The following is a 16,726-nucleotide window of genomic DNA, read 5'->3' on the forward strand; positions in this document are numbered from 1 at the left end:
GGAGTCTATGTAGGTGGACGGAGTTGGATTCTGATCTTGGGTCTACTATTACTACCTGAGCATTGCCTTCTTCATCTATATAACTCAGATAATAATACCTATATCAAGTAATACAGAATCTATAACACATAAGATTTTTATGTTCTGGATACCATGCTATTTTACTTTTATTACCACATTTAAATCTCCTATCAACTCCGGGGTACATACTATTTTCCCCATTTGTACAGATGAGGACACTGAAGAATGATAAAAACCTGGAGTGCCTATAATGTGCCAAACACTGTGTTATATTCTTTACATCTATCTTTTCTATCCCTTATCACTCCACAGGGAAGGCGGCATAGTGTAGTTTTTAAATATCAGACCTGGAATAGGACACATCTCAAGTCCCGGCTCGGTGACTTACTATGTGACATTTAAACTATACTGCTAAAACTTCACTATTAATATTTCTCATTTTAGAACTTCATTATTAAAACTTAACCTTTCTTCTTGGAAATTATGTTTTTCAAGTGAATGTCTGTTTTGTTTTTGCTTATTGGCTTTGTTTTGCCACCTCCTTAGTTAACAAACTACTATAGACCAGGTGGCTTATAAACAACCTAAATTTATTTCTCATACTTCTGGAGGCTGGGAATTCCAAGATAAAGGCTCTGGTGGATTTGGTGTCTGGTGAGGACTTGCTTTCTGGTTCAATGACTGACAGCCATCTTCTTGCTGTGCCCTCACATGACAGAAGGGGGAAAGGATAAGGGAGCTCTCTAGGGTCTCTTTTATAAGGGTACTAATCTCATTCATGAGGGCTCCATCCTCATGACCTAATCACCTCCTAAAAGCCCAACTTCCAAATACCATCACATTGGGAATTAGGTTTCAACATATGAATTTTGGGGGAACACAAACATTCAGTCTATAGCACCACCCAATATTCATTCACTCTTCTTCTGGTGATTGTATCTGATTTCTCTCAGGAAGACTATCTTCTCCCTCAGTTATCAGTCCATGTTCTTCTCCATGAGACTCAGAGTTGATCAGAGAAACCATTTTCCAGCTCAGTGTTTGGTTCAGTGACCAGCACGTGATCCAAACAGAGTCCATAAAATGCATTAAGAATTTTACTGGGGCCTCAAGGAGAGAGGCAGGTCGCCCTTTTCCTGGACTTGTACCTCAGGCCATGGAGGTATTGGAACTGCCTCAGTGAGCTTGCCTCCATGTGGTATCTAAATACGGAGCTGCCTCCAAGGAAATGGAGACCGTCCCCCCAAAAAAACTGAAAGAGAAAAATTTGTTCCTGAGAACATTGTTGAGTCCCTAGATCCAGCTATGGAGCTAGCCTGAAAAAAGTCTTACTCCTAAACATTTTAGTTATGTAATTCAGTTTACTTAAGCAAATTTGGGGTGGATTTTCTGTTACAGAGAACCAAAAATGTCACCAAATTATAAATTAGAACATTTAAATATTGTAGAAGATCAAAGCTGAGGTGGTGGATAGTGGGGAGGATAGAGAAGAAAGGAAGAGTGCTTGACTGATGAAGGAAATGAGTCAGAGAGGGTCTAGAGGATGAGCAGGACCGTAGTCTGCCTAGGAAGACCTGGTCAGTAAAGTGTGTCAATCATCTTGCTTTTAAAATTATCTGAGTATAGAAGCATCCAAACCAAAACTCAGTCATAGGTCCCACAAGGAGCATAAGCTTTGAAACAGCAAGCAACACAATTCTGGTTGATGGTTTTAAAGGAAACTGATGTGGGACAGGCAGCCTCAGCCTTGAAACCACAGAGTTAGTACAAAACAAGACCAGTTCCAAGTTTTACTTAAGAACAGAACGTTTTCCAGCAACTGACCAGTGGTTAGGATGACCAGTGTAGGCAGATGCACAGGGCAGAGGAAAGACATTCCCAGGTCAAAGTCATAGAGACCTCCGGAGAAGTGAAGGGATGACAGTGAGTTTAGGAAGAGACCTCTTCCTAAACACCAGGGAGAAATCTTGTCACTCTCTCATTAGAAGTCCTATTCCTGGACAAAGAAGTATGCTCATTCTCAACACAAGATCAGAATTTCCCTCAGGATTATCTAAGAAAGAACATCAGGAAAGACTCAAAAGCAAGCAAACCTAGTTGTCATCACACTTTAGTAGACTATAGCCGAGGCTATGTTAAAACTCCTTGAGATTCCCTGTAAAATATATTCCCTTAGGTTTTTCACTTTTTGTCAATGTTAACCATTGTTAACTAGCTCCACCTCCAAAGCGAGCATATATGAATATGCTTCTTTCAGAGCCATTAGCTGGAAAACCTGACTCCTGTTCCACAAGCAGTCTTGGAACTGTAAAGGTGTGGGCCAAATGCCCAGGGACCTATCAGAGAGAAAGGCATGCACAGTGCAGCAACCCTCCTGCCTCGGTCTTCTCATGACATCGTGGTAACAGGTATAAAACTCATGAGGGGCCTCATGAATGCATATTGTATATGCAGTTTTTCAGAAAGAGGTAAATCTGCTGAAAGTTGGCAAAAGAAAAAATTGTGCTGCCCACGAAGGTCCCAATCGCACTGGAGCTGCTCATCAAGGCAGACACTGGTCTACCTGCTGATGTCTCTATGCCAGACAGGGAAGGGCGCAATCCCCAATATGCCCATGCTGCATGAGGAGTGTCCTGGTGTCTTCTGTGTGAAAACAGTTTCTAAATGTCCAAGCAGTGTCATGATGTTATACACAAACACTTGTACATGCAGCAATTCTAAAGAAGAAGGAGATGGTAAAGGAGGAAGAGGAGGAAAAGAAATGGATTTTCCTTCATTTTATACTTTTGAGAACTGACTGTCACCCTTATTAAATTACTCAACACATAACCAAATTACACTTTCAAATGATATTTAATTTGTGCCCCATTCTGCCACGAATCTGATCATTAAAAGCACCAGGTCCCATTTTCATCTTATATAAAGGTGAACAAATGCTGTGAAATGCATATTCTTGCATTCTTTATCTATGTTTAACAGAGGAGAAAATTCTGTTTTAAACAGGATGTGTGCAGGATAAATTTTGTTTCTCAACTGCAATAACAAGGGCTTTAAAGTAAATCAGACACTGTAAAGTAATTTTACAATGCCTTGGAAAGAGCCCAAGACTGTGGGTTCTTAAATAGGTTCTCCCTGGTAAGTCGTGCTGCCACCCTCTGCATGAACAATAACTCTATTCCCTTGATAACTCCAAGAAATATCCAGTGAAATGAATTTTAGTCTGATAAGAAAAAGAGTGGAAATATGTTCAGATCTTTGAACTGTTTTTTAACTCATTGTGGGAAAGTTCGTTTTAACAAGTGTCATGCAGGGCTTTTTCTTTCCCAGTCCTTTATAGCCTACCTTCTCCACTCCACACAGGCGAAGTGACCTGTTATTCCCGCATTGGACTTACCTGCTTTAGCCTCCATGCTTCTGCACACACTACAAGCTTCTTACCTGTGACAATACCATACCACCAGTATACAGTTGCTCATGGGGTATTTTACATGTCCATTGTTTCCTTTTTCAAAAACATTTAATGATTCTGCCTTGCCTATAGAATTAAAGTTCAAACACTTCAGCCTGATTTTCAAAAGCTTCTATAATCTGACCTCAATTCATTGTAATCAATATAAACTAACCCTTAACACTTGGAATCCAAGTACTTTTCATTTATCTTATTTCCACAATTAAATTAAAACTGATTTGACTCCCCATGGGTGTGAGTGGCAGGAAGTATAATTTCACCTTTTTAGGGGCTCTCTCTAATCCTCTTCTGGATCCTCCAAGAACTTCAGGCTCTTACACAGTCCCAAAAAAAAGATCCCTTGGACTTCTACTATCAAGTGGACAAGAGCCCTGGGATCTCTCAGACCACTGCCACTGGGGTTGTCATATCTCTGCCACCTAGGACTGCCATAAATGCTGTTCTCTCTCTTAAGCAAAGGCTGACTTTCCCTATTTTCTAGCAGAAGCTGGCAGAAACTTTTGAAGGTAAATGCTGCCCCAGTATTCCTCCATTTCCTCAAAGCCACACTCAATTCAAAGGTTTCCTACTATATTTACCATGTTGTACCCTAAGCATTCAGTCCCCGTAGTTACAGCAGTGGCCATTCTCCTCTGAGTTCAGTGGGCCCAAAGACATGTTTAGGCTCTACCCGTTAGGGAACCATAATCACTGGAGGTCCATTCCAGGGTGAAGAGCTGCCACAATTGTTGAGTCACTCTCCTTTTCAGCTCCCAAACCACCACAACTCATTCTACTCCCTTCTCAAACTAAGGTGTTTTATTACCTCTAAAGGTGGGGTGTAATGGAGGCAGATCCTAGAAACACAAAATGTCCATTTACCATCTTGGGTGGTGACTTCCCAAAGAGTAATGTCATCAGAGAAAGAAGAAAGACTCTTAGGTGCTTCTCCTTTTCAACATTGTACAGAAAGTCCTGAACAGTGCAATAAAGCAAGAAAAAGAAACAAAAGGCATACAAATTTAAAAAGAAGAAATAAAACTGTCTTTATTCACAGAGGGCATAATTGTCTATGAACAAAATTTCAAATAATTTACCAAAGACTACTGGAACTAATAAGTGAGTTGGCAAAGTCACAAGATACCAGATTAATTTGTTAAAAGCAACTGTATTTTTATAAGCTAGCAACAAACAATTTGAAATTAAAATTTTAAATATAGTAATATTTGTAATAGCATCAGAAAACATGAAATATTTAGAGATAAATCTAACAAAATACTTGCAATATTTAAGTGCTGAAAAATACAAAATACTAATAAGAGAAATCAAAGAAGATCTAAATAAATGGAGAGATATGTTCATGGATTGGGAAGCTCAATGTTGCTAGAATGCCAATTCTCCCCAAATTGATTTATAGACAACTCAATCTCAATGAAACTGACCAACTGGATGCTACAATTTGTATGGAAAAAGTAAAAGACGTAGAGTAGCCAATACAATTTTTGATAAAGTAGAACAAAGTTGAAGGGCTCATACTATCTAATTTCAACACTTACTATAAATTCTACAGTATTTAAGACAGTGTGGTAGTGGTGCATTATAGATCATTTGAACATGATAGAAAGTCCAGAAATAGACCTCCACACATATAGTCAATTGATTTTTTTGACAAAGGTGCCAATATAATTAAATGGGGAAAAGACAGTCCTTTCAACAAATAGTGCTAGGACAATTGAACATCTATATGTAAAAACAGTGAACCTCAATCCATATGTTAAAATTAACTCAAAATAGATTATAGACTTAAATGTAAAGCCTAAAATTATAAAATTTCTAGAAGAAAATAGAGGAAAAAATATTTTTGAGCTTTGGTTAGGCAAATATTTCTTAGATAGGCAATAAAAATCCAAACTGTATAAACTTGATAAATTGGACATCACCAAAATTAAAAATGTATGTTCTTCAAAAAACACCATTAAGAGGGCCGGCCCCGTGGCTTAGTGGTTAAGTGCGCGCACTCTGCTGCTGGCGGCCCAGGTTCGGATCCCGGGCGCGCATCAACGCACCGCTACTCCGGCCATGCTGAGGCCACATCCCACATACAGCAACTAGAAGGATGTGCAACTATGACATACAACTATCTACTGGGGCTTTGGGGGAAAAAAATAAATAAATAAAAATCTTTAAAACACCATTAAGAAAAAAAAGGAAAGCCACGGGCTAGGAGGAAATATGTGCAATATAAATATCTGACAAAAGACTTGTATTCAGAATATACAAAGAATACTTTCAACTCAATAAGAAGAACAAAACAATCAACCCAATTAAAAAGGATATAGGAGATGTGAACAGACACATAAAAAAGGATGAAACATGAATGGCAAATAAACACATGAAAAATGCTCAACATCATTAGTCATCAGAGAAATATAAATTATATCATAATAAGGTACCACTACACACTCATTAGAAAAGCTGAAGTTAAAAAATACCATAGCAACTGTTGACAAGGATTTGAACCAACTGGAGCTACTATTTATTAGTGTCAAGAACGTACAACATTACAAACATGTTAGAGAATAGTTTGGCAGTTTCTTAAAATGTTAAACATATATACTTACCATATAATCCACACAATTCCACTCTTAGTATTTATCCAAGAGAGACAAAAGCGTATATCCACATAATGAGTAAGAATGTTTATAACAGATCTCTTCAGGACACTCAAATCTACAAACAGCCCCAACGTCTTTCAGTTGATAAATGGATAAAAAAATTGTGATATATCTATACAATGGAATACTTACTACTCAGCAATAAAATGAAAAGAACAACTGACATATGCAACAACATGGATGAACCTCAAAATCATTATGTTGAGCAAAGAAGCCAGACATAAAAGAGTAAATTTAACATGATTCTGCTCATATAAAACTCTAGAAAAAAATGAATTTAATCTACATGATATAAAACCAGATCAATGATTGCCTGGACCCAAGGTTAGGGAGGGAATTGAGTAGGAAGGGGCACAGGAAATCTTTTGGGGTGATGGAAACATTGATAGGTGATGGTAATGTGGATATATATGCTTGTCAAAACTCACCAAACTGTAAACTTAAAATGGATGTGTTTGTGGTATGTAAATTTATATCTCAATAAAGTTGAAAACAATTTAATCTCAACAAGTCTTGCTTGGAATTTGACAAACCAGTCATGAAATTCATATGGAATGTGAAGGGGACCAAAATAGCCAAAATAATTTTGGAAAAGAACAAGATGGTAGAAATTGCCCACTAGATATCAAGAGTTACTATAAAGGAAAATTAATTAGAATCATATGATAGTGGTGTGAAAATAGACAAATGGATTCATGGAAAAAATGGAAACTGAAATGACATCCACTAACAAGGACATTTACATACTAAAAGTGCTACATTAAAAAGTAAAAATGAGAAAGGGGTGGACTATCCAAAAAAATGATGCCAGAACAATTAGTTATTGATACAGAGAAAATTAAACATCGATGTTGAGATATCAGATGGGCAGCTTGATCTATAAGTTTGGATCTCAGATAAGAAAGCCAGGGGCCAGCCCTGTGGCATAGAGAATAAGTGCGCACGCTCTGCTGCTGGCGACCCGGGTTCAGATCCTGGGCACACACCAATGCACGGCTTGTCCAGCCATGCTGTGGCGTGGTCATATATAAAGTGGAGGAAGATGGGCACAAGTGTTAGCCCAGGGCCAGTCTTCCTCAGCAAAAAGAGGAGGATTGGCATGGATCTTAGCTCAGGGCTGATCTTCCTCACAAAAAAAAAAAAAGAAAGAAATCCAGATTAAATATATTTTTAATCCTATGCCTATAATATTTAAAACCATGGGATTTGAGTAGTAGGGAGTAGTAGCAATTGCTACAAGAAAGTCTTTGGTAAAACTGAAGAAGTAAACAGCAGAGCTCAACTTTCTCTGATGGAAATTTATCCTCCAAAGCTTCTCACTAGACTGGGAAATGATGTGAAGCCCAAAGCTTCCCTCCATAGGAGTAGGAAAGCCCCGTAACTAGTCTCAGTGAACCCAATATAGGACAAACCACGTACAGTTTCAGCTGAGGTCTCTCTTCTTTCCTCTGTGCATTTAGAGACCCTCAGACCCCAGAAATAAAGATGAACATGAAATACTTATCTGTCGCACAGTCACTCACAGGGAAGATGGACAGGTTTTAGAAATGTTGGAAAGGAAATGATGAAAAAAGCACTCACAATACATCAAAATAAATAGGAGAACCGGACAGAGTTACCTAAAACTGAGCAAGACAAAAAGAAATGTCGAGGAAATGATGCAAATATATAGGACTAAGGGGAAAAAAAGAGGGGAAAGAGCCTGAAGATGTGATGAACTCAGGGAGAAGATGAAATCCAAGAAACAGAATAAAATTCCCTACAGCAGTGTCACAACTGATTCACTCAACAAATATCTACGCAGTACTTGCTACATGCCAGGCACTATTCTAGGTGCTAGGGGTTCAGCAGTGAACAAAAAACAAAGCATGGATTCTGGAGTCTAACCATCTGGGTTTGAATCCCAGCTCCGCTGTTCCCCAGCTCTGAGATTTGGGGTAAGTTCTGTAACTGCTCTGTCCCTCCATCTGTGCATCTATAATATAGGAGCTCCCAATAGAGTTGATATCAGGACCAAATGTCATGTACTTGCATATAGAAAGAAATGTATTAGTGTTACATATTATTTTTATTATCATTATTGTGTAAGTTAGATCATTAATTTAAAAAAACAAAAACAGGCACTCAAGGAAAAGATGATCATGCAACAAACTGGATAAACTAAATTTAGACCAGGGACTTCCACTTGCAGAAAGTTAGAGTGGACAAACTTTTCCTTATTCCTCCCGCTAATTACAACCAAAAACCCTGGACATTATATATAAGATAAACAGAAGAAGACTCTGACAGGTGGATAGAAGAAGGCAGACTGGCTAGGGACCTTAGGACCCGAGGAACAACATGGTAGTGAGATCCCTGGGTTTTCATTTCGCCTCACATACCCCAGACTTCAAGTTAAAGAGGCTAACAATACAGAAATGTCAACAGGCAGAGACAAAACAACAAAACCCTGCTCTCTCTAGCCAAAGGACCAAGAAAGGGGCAGCCTAGCAAGAAAGAAAACTTTTAGACAGTAACCACTGTACTCCAGCCAAACGCTACAGAAAAAGAAACATGGCCCACCCCAACCCCACAAGCAAAGGTCAAGTGGGGAATCTCCACTCCTAACCTCTCAAGGCTGTAACAAGGAGTGCCAGCACCCTACTGATGTCAAAAAGACCAAGTAGGAAGCCAGGACTTTCATCCCTACCAGCTGGTAACAAGCCCCCTACCCACAGAGTTAGTGGAGACAACACAGGGATCCTGGACTTCCAACCCCACTTGGCAGTAACAAGGCACCCCTCTCCCACTGGAGTGGCCTACCAGACAGTCAGGACTTTCACAATTGCCCAGCAGTAAGGAGGCTAACTTCCCCCCACCACAGTGTCAGTGGAGTCCACATGGGGAGCCAGAACTACCACCTCCAGTCAGCAGCAATGAGTCTCCCCTCAGTGTCAACAGAGGCCAAGTGGGGAACCTGGACTTATACCTCCACCAGGCATTAATGAGGGGGTGTTCGCTTTTCTCCTGCTGGAGCAGTATCAAAGAAAGCTAGCTGAAACAGAAGGTTTAAATAAAATCCAGAGTCTCATAATATAATATGAAAATGTCTAGGTTTCAGTGGAAAAATCATTTATCATACCAAGAACTAGGAAGATCTCAAACTGAATGTTGGTTCACAAACTGGCCCCAGTAGACAGAGGGCAAGGAGAAACCAAAGAAAGAGGCAGATCACTCCAGATTGGTAGGTGGCAGTTTAATAAGCAAGGGAACTTACATACGAGGTTTGTCTTGGGCAGCGGCAAAATGAGTAGATCTCCATACCCATCCACCAGAATCTTAAAAGTTTATATAGAGGTCTTAACTGGGTTCAGTCACGTATTCAGTCCAGATGACCTCAACAGTAGCCTTGCTCTCTCAAGGCTGTATCCTTGAAAACAGCTCCCATTGTGAAAACGATGGGCAGAGCGTACATTCCAAGGACAGGGGAGGGAGTAAGGAGCCTCTGATGGCCCAGGTCCAGCTCGAGGGTCAACCGGCAGTCATGTTCTCTCAATCACCTTCTCCAACACTGAACAAATAAAGACAATCAATAGATGCCAACACCAAGATGACAGAGATATTAGAATTCTCTGACCAAGTTTAAAACAGTCATGATACAAATATTTCAATGAGTAATTACAAACATGCTTGAAACAAATGAAAACATATAAAGCCTCAGAAAATAAGTAAAAAGTTTCAGCAAAGAAATAGAAAATATAAAGAAAAACCAAAGGGAAATTTTGAACTGAAAAATACAATAACAAAAGAAAACAAAAAAGGGTCAATAGCAGAATGGAAGGGATAGAGAAAAGATTCAGTGACTGGAGAATAAAAAAACAGAAATTACCCAATCTGAACAACAGAGAGAAAATAGACTAAAAAAATAAAATGAACAGAGTCTCAGGGATATGTGGGACTATAACATGAGAGCTAACACTAATATAATCAGAGTCCCAGAAAAAGAGAAGACAGGGCTGAAAAATTACTTGAAGAAATAGTAACTGAAACTTCCCAAATTTGTCAAGAACATAAATCTACATATTAAAGAAGTTGAGCAAATCCAAAATAGGATAAACTCAAAGAAATTCAAGCCAAGACACATCATAATTATGAAGAACTAAGACAAAGAAAAGTTCTTGAAAGCAGAGAAAAATAATACCTTACTGATGGGAAAAACAAGAAATCAAAGAAACTGAAACCTGAAAAACAATAAAGAAAATCAATGAAGCAAAGAGCCAGTTCTTTGAAAGATCAATAAAACTAACAAACTTGTAGCAAGACTAACAAAAAAAAGAACAAATAAATTAGCAATATCAAAAATGAAACAGGAGACATCACTACAGACCCTGCAGATATCAAAAGGATAATAAGGGGATACTATGAACAACTTTACACACATAAATTTGACAACAATTAAATGGACCACTTCCTCAAAAAACACATACTACCACCCATATGAAACAGATGATTTGAATAGCCCTATAACTGTTGAAGTAATTGAATTTATAATTAAAAACTTCCCCCCAAAAAGAAATTTCCAAGCACAGATGGTTTCACTAGAAAATTCTCCGAAATAATTAAAGAAGAATTAACACCAATTTTACACAATGTCTTCCAGAAAATAGAAGAGGAGGGAAGACATCCCAATTCATTTTATGAAATGAGTATTACTCTGATAACAAAACCAGATAGAGACAGTACCAAAAAAAAGTCTATTCAAATACATCTCTTCAAATCCCTGGTCCACTTTTAAACTGGGTTGTCTTTTTCTTATTGAGTTGTAAGAGTTCTTATATATTCGTGACAGTAGACCCTTATCGGATATATGATTTGCAAATATTTTGTCTCAGGTTGTCTTTTCACTTTCTTGATGGTATCTTTTCATGCACAAAAGTTTTTAATTTTGATGAAGTCCAATTTATTTTTTCTTTGTTGCTGTGCTTTTCACCTCATATCTAAGAAACCATTGCCTATTCTAAGGCCATACAGACTTACACCTATGTTTCCTTCCAAGAGTTTTATAGTTTTAGCTCTTACACTTAGGTCTTTGGTCCATTTTGAGATAATTTTTGTATATGGTGTAAGGTGAGGGCCAACTTCATTCTTTTGCAATGTAGATAACCTCCTGTCCTGGCAACATTTGTTGAAGAAACTATTCTTTCCTCATTGAATGGTCTTGGCATTCTTGCCAAAAATCAATTGACAATAGATGTAAAGGTTTATTTCTAGAATTTCAACTCTATTCCATTGATCTATAGGTCTATCCTTATGCCAGTACCAGACCGTAGCCTTGTAGCAAGTTTTGAAGTCAGGAAATATAATTTGTCCAACTTTGTTATTCTTTTTCAAGATTTTTTTAGCTATTTGAGAATTTTTGCATTTCCATATGAATTTTAGGATCAAGTCATCCATTTCTGCAAAAAAGTTGGAATTCTCATAGGGATTGCATTGAATCTGTAGATCAATTTGAGCAATATTGGATAGAAATACATCATAAAAATATAAATCTTCCCAAGAGTAAGATACAAATGTACTATAATTCCAATTTGAAGGCCAATTGTTTTTAAACTGAACAAAGTGATGTCCAGTGTTACCCAAACACAGGCTTCAAAAGTACTCATGCAATGAGACTTGCTGTCTCATTTTGTTTCTTATGGTGTGTGGTGGGGAACAAGTATCTGTTACCTGATGTAGGCTATTATATTATGCAATTTTGAATGTCTCACATATTACATAATAAATAATTTTAAGTGAAATACATTTTAAAAAGGAAGACAGAGTTTGGAAAGGTTGCAATAAGGGAAAGTTGAATTGTGGTCCCCGGCTTGACATCTGGCTTCGAATCAGACTTAATAATCTTACCTAAACAAAGGGAAAGAGAATTTGAGAGGAAGTGGCAGGGCTGGGAGAGGGGGCAGTAGCGGACAGCCCAGGGTAATTGCACTACCTCTATGGATGCATGAATTTCCCTGGGGCCAAGTGTACACCATGCAAAATGGACAGGCTTCAACCATCTTGCTGGTGCACCACAAAGCAAGCTGCCCTCCAGGTGAGGGCGCCTCAGCACAGCCGTTGTGAGTTTACCGCCCAGCATGTGGGGGGGTTGGGGGCCGGTTGAGAGGAGAAGTGGTGTGGATGAGTCCAGCCACAGTTCATTTCCCACTCAGAGAAGGAGGCACCGTGGCCCCACAGTGCCCTCTTAGGCACTCACCTGTGGCCCACGAGAGAGCCAGACTGTCACATAGTGGCTTTTAAGCCAGTAAGTGATGTCCAGAGATGTACCTGGGAGAGAACTACAACAGTGGCCACGTAAGTAAAAAGCGGTTTGTCTCTTTCTCTCTCCTTCCTCCACACCTCCAACCCCCCAGCACACACAGCAAGCTGGCCTTAAGGAGGGAGGGGAGAGGGGATATCTGTAAGACAAGCAATGTGCCTCCTCCTCTTCCAGGACCAGTAGATAGGGGCCCTGCTTAAGCCTTCAAGGAGGAGAATGGAAGGGATAAGATTTAAACTAAGATTGAGGCTTTACAGTGAATTGACTTTTTACATTCTTAGTTTTCAAAATAAATAAAATGAGTTAGATTTTAACAACTAAAAGTAACTAGAATGCAACAAACTCTTCCCGAGAGTTCATTAAAGAGCAAGACAGAGCGATTTAAGAGAGCATAGTTAAAGCCATACTTGGAGAGAAACACAAAACTATTCTGTGTTTCTGTCCCAGTGAATTAAGACTGGTCCATAAACTGGGTGCTCTGCAGTCTCAGGCTGCACTTTTAGGGACAGAACCGGGTTAGTGGAGCAGAAGCTCTCCCTCCCACACCCACCCATGGAATACCAGGTCCCAGGAACAAAGATTTCCTCCTAATACCATCACTCAGCTAGGCACTGTACAAATATTTTTAATCCTTGCAATGGCTCTGCAGGTAGTTATTATTACCCACATTTTATAGATAAGGAAACTGATGTTCTGAGTGGTTGGGCCCAAGGTCCCAGGGCCAGCTAGTGATCTCTCTGGAATGGGAACCCAGGTCTATCTGCCTGTGCGGCCCACGGCCTGTTCACCATAGCATGCTGCTCTCTCTCCTCAGAGCCTCTCAGAAACCCTCTGAAACCCCTCGGGTTGGGCTCTCCCCTGCACCCAGGGCACGGAGAGCTCCTGTCCGCTCCCTACTTTTGGTGCCCCCCTTTTGCCCACCTTCACAGATGGATTTTTCAAGTCTGCCTCTCCAGTAATGTTTCTTCCCACGGTTCACACTGATCTCTGCTTTCAAATCTCCAGTAACCCAAGACCCTGATTCCAGTATGTTTGATGCGATAATGGAGGGGGGCAGAGGAAACACTTCTCCAGGAACCCCTGAAGCTGAAAAACAGCCTGGAGCTCGGCCTGAGGGAGGAAGTGGGGCGGATCAGCTAGAAAGGATGTTGACCCCCACGGGTCAGACGAGAGGAGAGGCCCTCTGGCCAGAGGGAAGTGAAAACAGGGAGTGCCTGGAAGAGATTGTTCACGCTTTAAACCCGGGCCAAACTAAATGAGTAATGCGAGAGGGGGTGCGGGACCTCACTATATATAGCCGGACCTGGAGACTCCCTCCCGGGGACGAGTCTGTGTGCCCCTCAATAATCTTAGGGGCGATTGCTCGGCAAGCCCCCCCCCCCCCAGTGATACAGCCTCGGGGACAGCTGGGGAAAAGCCGAGAACTCCGCCTTCCCCTTTCTAGATGCTCCTGAGCGGTTTGTGGAACAGGATGCAGGGCCCACTTGGGAGGAGGAAGGCCTCCCTTCCGCTGCCATCGTGGACGTCTCAGCGTTCGTCATGAGCTCCTCAGTGAGGGCTCCCGCCTGCCCCCAGCGCCGCAGGGGTCGGGATCTCGGCGTCCAGGCTTTAGGGACCATGCCTTCTGTCTTTGAAGGTCTTTAGGGGGCTGCCTCTCTCCGCAGGGGCGCACCTTGCGGGGCCCCTAGAGCTGTATTTTTGAGATCCTTAGACTTCTCTGGAGAAGGAGGATCCGGGAGGACTCCGGCATCCACGTTTCCAGGTCCACGCGCAGCTGCTCTCCCCTCATGGGAAATTCCGGGGAAGCCAGCCACCGCGTGGAGTTCCGGTTATTCCTCCGTCAGATAGCGTCCTCTCGACACAGGGTGTTGTCCTAGTGTCTGATAAGGAGCCTGGTCGTATTGCTCAATATTAGGATAAAAGGAGCTCTCTAGGATCTGAGGGAGAGGGAAAGGTCAAGTGTGGGAGTCAGGCACCCTTCCAGGCGGAACAGAACCCCGACTCACGTCAGGTGAAGGGGGCTTTGCCTCAAGGTATCAATATTGAGCTGATTGGAGGGAAAAAAAACTTTTTAATAATGGTTTTTAAAGTTTAGCACCTAGTGATCAAAAACAATTAATTCAAACAGGAAGTTCTCAGAAGGCAGGACATTGCTAATAACCCTTATCTGTAAACCCTGCCATTGATTACAAAGCTGATAAGAGATATTCTCTTGCTTGGCCTTGAGCTGCTGTTGCCGGCGGCAAAATTTCTGAATTCTAGATCTTCTACCCCTAAGCTAAAAAAATCCATCTCCAGGTTTGCAGAAGGATGTGTAAAACTTCCTTCCATCACTAGGAATTTCTGCCACTTCTTCGTCAATATTTTCCACTGAGTGGACTGTCCCGTTTCCCTGTGCTCTATTTTGCATTGCAATGGCAGGTCCCTTGCCATCTCTTCTAACTCCCCCTCCTTTATATCCTGAATGATTTGACTGAATCCACTCCCACTGGTGGGGTGTCTCATGAAATACGCACAGAGAGGATCACAGTCTTCCTTCCCCTCTCCTCCCATAGTGGGGGTTTCAGTATCCATGTGGGGGATCCATCCCATGTCCCCTAGCTGCATAACCCTAGTGACCTTCACCCCCTTCAGCAGCCCCTTCCCACCACACCCTGCACATCCCACTTCATCTCTGAAATCCCCGTTTGATGCATTCTCCTATCATTTGGTTTCTGCCTCCCTTTTCTCCAAGCCTAACACCTCTCTCCAGACCTCATTTCCTCCATACCCATCTCCATTATACTCCTGAGCCAACATCTCACCAACAAGTCCCTGGCCTTCCTGTCTGTCTTCTCCACTGCTCCTGAAAGCCCAGGTTTGAACAAATCCTGCAGTCCTGTGTCTCTATTTCCACATTGGAGCTGCTGAGTATGCAACCCTGAAGATGGAAGCCAATCCATGAAATCCAGTTTCATCTGGGCTCCCTGCCTGGAGCCGCCCTTCTCAAGTCCCCAGCTCTATCCCTGCCTAGTCCCCACCCCTCCCATCACCCCCACCATCCCCTCTCAGGTCATGACTCCATTTTGATTTTACAAAGAAAACAGAAGTAACCTCCCTCAGTTTCCCCATTCTCTCACCCCCATCTCCCCCGACCTCACATACCTTCCCCATCCCCCACACCTTCCCCACGTGGCTCTCTCCTCCTTCAGGGCCTCAGGTAAGCATCAGCACTTCCCTGGGCCTTTCTTGATCCATGGTGAATTGCTCAATAAATGTCAGCTATTATTATTTTTATCTCACGCCCCTTCACACATAGGCCATCACTTTGCTTTCTGCCAGAACAATATTTTTTGTGCTTTACTTTATTGCCCTGACCACACAATTATTTATCTACATGCCTTTGCATCCTATAAAACCACAAGCTCCTTGAGAACAGGGAATGTGCCTTGTTTATCTTTGGAAACCATATAGTGTCTGGCATGCAATAGATGCTCAATAACCATTTGATGAAATAAATATATAAATAACTGACTTCTTAGGTAGCTCTGTGATATTAATATATTCATCTATTTAATGGCTACAATTAGAATCACCTCAAGAGTTTTTAAAATTTGAAACACCCTGACTGCAGGCCAGACCTTGGGGATAGGTCAGCTCAGTGAAACTTCCCAGTGGGTGGGGTAGGGGTGATGGGCTTCTCCCTGGCACCAACACTGGGGCTGTGCTGACTCAAGTCCGTCAGGCTCTCAGCTTTGGTGGTCCAGATACTCACTGTTCATCTCCCTGACTCCTCCTCTCAGCAGGCACCATAATTTCCCAGTGCTATCACACCTGTTGTTCTAACTTGAGCACTTAGAGGACTTTGAAGAAAAGGAAGATAACCACAGTGACTGGGGAGGGCAAGCTGCGGGTGGGGGTGGTAGTAGATAGAGGGGGCAAGCAGGTCAAGTTTGAGAAGCACTGCAGAAGTGCTGAGGTGGCCTGAGATGCGGCCTTTCTAATAGCCTCTCAGGCAATGCAACTGCTGCTGGTCCAAGGACTGCCACATTTGGTATTTCCCTCTGACACCAAAGGAATTAGCAATCATGTCTACAGTCTGCTCCATCCCTAGTTATCTGTGATGAATCCCTGTGTTGCAAATGAGAAGAAAACCAACTCAAAGAGGTTTAAACAGTAAGTGACTTCATTTGCTCACAGAACTGAAGAGTTCAGAGGTATGGCTCACCTCCTGGGAGCCTTGATTCACAGATTGGGATACTGTCACCTGGAATCCAGGTTCTCTGTGTCCCTGCTCCACCTCCCACC

The sequence above is a fragment of the Ceratotherium simum genome, chromosome 31 (assembly GCF_057802395.1).
Source record: "Ceratotherium simum simum isolate JZ-2026a chromosome 31, ASM5780239v1, whole genome shotgun sequence".
Taxonomy (NCBI): Eukaryota; Metazoa; Chordata; class Mammalia; order Perissodactyla; family Rhinocerotidae; genus Ceratotherium; species Ceratotherium simum.